The following is a 6,439-nucleotide window of genomic DNA, read 5'->3' as shown; positions in this document are numbered from 1 at the left end:
GCGTTTTGCTTTTAAAAAATATAAAAGCAATAATTTATAGCAACAGCAGCAGTGGTGGCGACAGCGGCAGCAATACTACTAGTTGTCGTTGCAATAGACAGACTCAAGGAAAATAAAAATGAAAAAAAAAAAAAAAAAAAAAAAAAACAAATCAATAATTTATTTCCGTTTTTCCCGCATATTTTGATGTCAAACACACACGCACGCACCTATACGTTTATCCTCAAAGATATATTGGCAATATACATATAACTCAGTCTCAGAGACATACGTTCGTTAATTATTAATGCCTGTGCACTGTACACCTCGTGGCACCAACCACACACAAAAGAACGCATAGACAACAGTTAAAATATATAGAAAACTTTATCTATATATATATATATATGTATGTGTGTATGCGCGCGTGTATGTGCTTATATACATAAGTATACTTTTGTTTATGGATGAGTGTATGTGTCCGTGTGTCGGTGCGTGTGTGTGTGTGTGTGTGTGTGTGTGTGTACTATATTTCCCCTTGTTTTTTTTAATTTGATGGAAATAACAATTTAATATGACAATAATCTAACAAGTGAATATTTTACCATGTCGCAGGATAATAAATGTCTGCGCGCATTTTATTATATCTCTCTGTTGTTGTTGTTATTGTTGTTGTCGTTGTTGTTGTTGCGGCTTTTTTTCCTTTCTGTCACTTTTATATTTATAACCATAAAATGTCAATAAACTTCTTACCGGGATTAAACATGTGAGTGAGCAAATAAGAGAAAAGAGTAAATAACAGCAACAGAAAAATAATTGCATAAATATTTTTAAGTTTACACACACACACACATACACACACACACACACATATATATATATATATATATATATATAGAAACAATCATGCGCAAGTGGATATTCATAGATATATATTCATATATATATATATATATATATATATATATATATCGAATTATACATATTTGTATTTGTATAAATGTTTAAACTGGTGCGCAGTGTTAAGATTTAATAAAGCTATGCGAGTACTTATGTCTCTGTTTGCGTCTATCATCTATAAGTGTATCCGTGTGTACTGTGTATGACAGTAAATAATCCTGGTTAATGGTTATGTCAGATATTTTAAGGTTTAAAAGCATCCATATTTTTTTTTTACGCCAACATATCTTCCTTCCTTTCTCTACACGTATTCCTTCATATTAAACATTTTTTCTTTATTGTCTTTTGATTTTATTCTGACAATAATTTTATTATACTTTAGTTACTTTTACATAATTATTATTAAAACGTATGCATATATATGTGTATATATATACGTAATATGTTGTATGACAAAATTAATGTTTCAATTTATTGATTACGATATCATTGATTCTTGAATATTATTATATTTAATCTATTGTCACGCAATTAGTTATGTTAATCTAAAGTAAGCAATTGATATGAAATTAACAAACACATATCTTTAGCGCCATATGCGGGCGATTCTAATAGATGAAGTCCCACAACAAATTTGAAAGGAACAAATCGACATGGAAACGGAAACCTCACTTCATTTTGCGTTCAATGGTGACTGCAACGAAGACCAGGTTAGACTAGATTTAAGCAATACTTGTACAAAGTCTAACGATACGTTTGTCCGCGAAACCGGTAACATATCGTACTGTGAATTGTTTATGAATATAAAAAATCCAAATAGTTGGGGAAGTAGTCATTCATATAAGAAAAATAAGTAAAAAGAAAACATGGCTGGAATTCTAGAAAAACAAGCCAATAGGAAATGCTATTTTCAAATAAACAGCATAAGACAACTTTGTAAATTTGTGCCAAAGAGAGAGGAAATTAAAAGACAAACTAAACATTTGAAGACTATGGTTAAGCCGAACAATAAAAATTAAATAAAAAATGAAATAGAGTCGGTGCGACAGGTATATATATGCTCGTGCCCCAAGTAAAAGAAAGCATTTGATCTAGCACGTCGATAAACTATGGACCTAAATCTGTAATATAAAACTTTTGACACTGAAATATTTCAGCTTCTGCTAAGAGATATTGAAAATGTCCAAAGAAAAAAAAAAAAAAAAAAACACATTGCATAGACGGTATCCGTATACCAGTGAAATGATCACTTTGTGGACTTGAAAGCAAATTATAAAAGGACGAAAAGTCCAAACAAATCTAAAAGAGATTGATTAGCCACTTTCTTAGCGCCTAAGGAAAAATTTGAGAGCAAGAAAATGGTTTCCTCATGTCAGCGAGTGAGAGATTAGAACATTAATGGAATATAACATAGTAGTCGCGGTTTAGAAACTGTGGTCCAGTTTTTAGTACACATCAATTTTTCTTTTTAAAAATAAGTACAAAAAATAACATTTCGTTATTGATTAATATCTGGTGTAGGTTGACCCGATTTTCTCTATTTTTGTACAGTAGCAATGTAGGATAGTAGCACATAGAATATACGTTGAAATTGCTATTATTATATGTGTTGTACGATATGAGTATTGGAGCAAGAAATTTAATTTTTTGGCTTTCAAGACCAGAGATTCTATGGGATACGCGTTCGTTGATTGATTACGCCCCTTCTTACTATCAACTTGTAGGCAAGAAATTACAATTTGAAGCCCATAGCTTGAATTTTGTGTCTAGACATTATTCGGACGGGAGACGGACAAAGGGGTATGCTTAAATCGGTTCAGAACTTGATCGAATCTAAGTATGTATAAAGTTGCCTTTTAAGTCTTGCAACAGCTTACGAAGAAATGAATATATCGCCATACCTCAGTGATGGGTTTAAAAACGCTAGGTAAACGTGCGCGCGCAAATTCACTTATCCTATGTTGTTCATGCCGCTTTGTAAAAAATTATATTCCAACTTTACGCACTACCATCACTGATGAAAATTTTAATTACGAAGAGCATATGGGAACATCGACTTCCACCGAGTCGACGAGTCCACCTTTTGAAAGTGAAAGTGCACTTCAAAGTGCATATCGTTTACAAGTTATAATATTTGGACTATCTCTGGTACGCCTCTCGACTAGTCACATCCATTTTGTGCATAGAAATTTTAAATGGCGCTGTCATTGTCTACCTGAGTGATACGCGCTAGAAACACATGCAATGTATTTTCTCTAAGTTGTATATAATAATAATTTTTATTGCTTTCGCTAATTAACTCGTACATCATATGGCAAATGTAAATAATACAATATGTCGCTGTGATCGCTCCTTATATAAATAACCTTTCTTATGGTTTGAATGACTTCGTAAGCTTAGTGCATATACTAATGTCGTCGAGTCACTGATATCGATATATTTTAAATATGAAACTGTAGAAGCGTCAAGATCAGGTAATGTACTCTTTATATACTATGATGTCAAAATCGAATTTCTTTTTATCGAGATAACGGGATGATAGAGTAATCTAAGTGGGACACTTGATAGTTCTCAGCTCATTTAGAGGCTCGAGAAAATTAATTTTTGAATTTCTGAGTATTATTTCTTAGTACGGCTGAACTTTTTCCTGACCTGCGTCGTGGCCCTTTGTAAGTAGCAATTTTTTTTTTTTTTTTTCTCTTTTTTTTAGTATTATTATTATATTTGGAAATAAGAATTTTTTCTTTGTTTGGCTAGCTTTTATTCTTTCGAGTTGTTTTAATAAATTTTCTTATATTTACGATATCATGTGTGCCTGTCAATAGCGTTCACTATCAGGCAGTAAATTAAATGAAACCATTTTGGTATTTTTGGGTCAACGAAAAGGTCGTCTCAGCAATACAGCAATACGAAAAACAACGAAAGGTAAATAACCAGGTACTACTTTTGGTTGACGGTGAAAAATGCTGCAGCCGCACAGTTAGTCAATCTGAGATGTACTCGCTAGCGCCCTAACAATCTGCACCGAAGAAACTGTATGAAGTAATCTGAAAAAGAAAACCACACGATTGCTTATACATACATACTCAGATGTAAAATGTAGTCGCATGTATAGGAAAAGTTTAACAGTAACTTTGTTAAAATGAGATAATAATTCAACACAGAATTTTAAGAGAGTTGCAGAATAAAATATTCAAAACCAAATTTATTCCTTCGAAAATATATAAAAGAAAAGAAAATAAAAAAATATATATATATATATAAATAAAAATCGAAAATACGGAAAAATTTATCCCATACAAATAGGGTCGTTCGGAATGAGGAGTACGTGAAGTCATATGTTAAAGGAAACTTTACTTTAACAGACGGCAAACATTTATTTTCAGTGAAGTCATTGCTGATAGTGTTGCTATCAGTAACACAAGAACACTTTTAAAAAAACGCCAAAATGTGGCATCAAGCTTCACATATGGGAACGTAAGGAAATATATATGTGCAGGAGGACATACATACATTCATATAACATATGCAATCACATACACACATACACATACGCACATATATATATATATATATATATATATATATATATATATATATAGATATAGCACTTATACCAGGCTCTCAATAGATTTTTTCTTTCTTTTTACACCACTCTCATCGGTAAAGTGAAAGAAATAAACATAATAATGAAACAAAAAAAAAAAAAAATAAATAAATAAAAAAAATATTTTAGCCGATATGCCAAAAAAGCATGGCTTGTTTGATTAAAGGTATAGGCGAAGCAAAGCTTACGGTTGCCAATTTAAGTTTACATTTTGTGAACAAATAGTTATTTTTATATGGGATGCTATAAAGCTGAGCTGAGTACGATCCACGACACCATCGCCAACTCCAACACCAACACCCACTGCTTTTATCTGTTAACAAGCTAGTAAGTCTGCCTGCCCGCTCCCCCATCTTGCAATATGACCGCCTGCCAGCTAGTGTGCTTTAGAGTCCTCTGGCTCACACTGGTCAATAAGTAGGCTTTTCTTAACTTTTTTCATTTTCCTTTCCCGATTCTTCATTTTTGCTTGTTGCGTTGCCTTTAAGACTTTAAGCTGGTCAAGTCAATTGAATGTGGTATGTTATTATTTGACTATTTCTGTGCAAGTTCTGACTTTGTTTGACTGGTTTTGTCCTACAATATGCATTCGCCTTAACTTCAGTCAGGTTGTTTTACGTTGTTATTTTTGTTGTTGTTGTTGTTGTTATTATTATTATTATTATTATTGTTATTGTTGCATATCTAGAACACATGTCACTTTTTCCCTCTCCACGAGGATTAAATTTTAAAACGACGCCAATGATGAAGATTGTTTGTCTGCTTATTTGCCAGCTGACACTGGTTGGCCGGACGACCGTTTCGGGCGAGCTGTCCGTTTGACTGCAGTTGAATGGCTGATTACTTGTTACTATTATAATACAACAAAAATACAATGTGCTCGATGACGGCGTTGATGATGATGGCATCTTAAAGAGAATATATGACACTTTTAGTGGAGAGCAAATCTATAGATAATTCCTATAACTTGTTTGTGCTGTTGTCTGCGCTGGTGTCGTCTAAGGCTCTCTAATCAATGTTGATGGTTATTTATTTTAAAAGCTTGTGACTTGAATTTTTATCCATAAATAATGACCTTCAACTTGAAAATAGACATACACACATACATACTAACATATATAAATACATACATAAATACATACATACATACACGCGTATATATATATATTTACGTATTTACTGTGGGAGTTGTTTACTACATATTTTTTTATATATGAAATGTGGAAATTAATGGCTACATAAAGTACTGAATGCGTAAGGGGGAAAATTGATAGGTGTATATAACAAGGTTTATAATCATGTGAAAAGGCTAAAGCAAATACTAGGAAGTATATATCTTGCGAAAATTTAAAGAAAGGATTTCAAACATTTTCGAATTCATTTTCCAAAGACCGGATAGAGAAAGCACGCTTTGGATTGATACGTACGCCAAGCGTCGTTACAAAAATCTAACGCAAATTCCGTCTTAAAACTAATTATTATATAAAATGTATAGTTTTGCTAAAGCATGACCTCAAACACATCAGAGATAAGAAGTGGTGAACAAAATTGTGCAAAAATCGCAAATCATTATTTTAGATTCACTTGAGACCAATGCAGTTTCTCTATCAAGAAGAAGCTATTTGTTAACTTGAGCTCTTCCACAAGCTCAAATTTAATGGGGAATAAAGGAAGGGAAAGGGTCTGTGAGAAGACTGACCTCAGTATACTGAGGTTTGGCGTTGCAAAAATATTCCAAATTCAATAACAACACTGCTTTAGACCAACGCACTACACACTAACTATCAGGCATAAATTAATAAAGTTTATTGCGATGAAACCATAATGGGAACTGATGCGTGCAACAGGGAGAAAGTTTGAAGACGATGTAGGGAGAGTCGGGAATAACTATAAAATTTCTTTTATCGTAGATATGTTATGGACTGCCTGAGCGGACCAGTTTCATAAAGCAAC

The sequence above is a fragment of the Glossina fuscipes genome, unplaced genomic scaffold, assembly GCF_014805625.2.
Source record: "Glossina fuscipes isolate IAEA_lab_2018 unplaced genomic scaffold, Yale_Gfus_2 1, whole genome shotgun sequence".
NCBI classification, from domain to species: domain Eukaryota; kingdom Metazoa; phylum Arthropoda; class Insecta; order Diptera; family Glossinidae; genus Glossina; species Glossina fuscipes.
The sequence above is the reverse complement of the archived record's forward strand: the minus strand, read 5'-3'. Positions refer to the sequence as shown.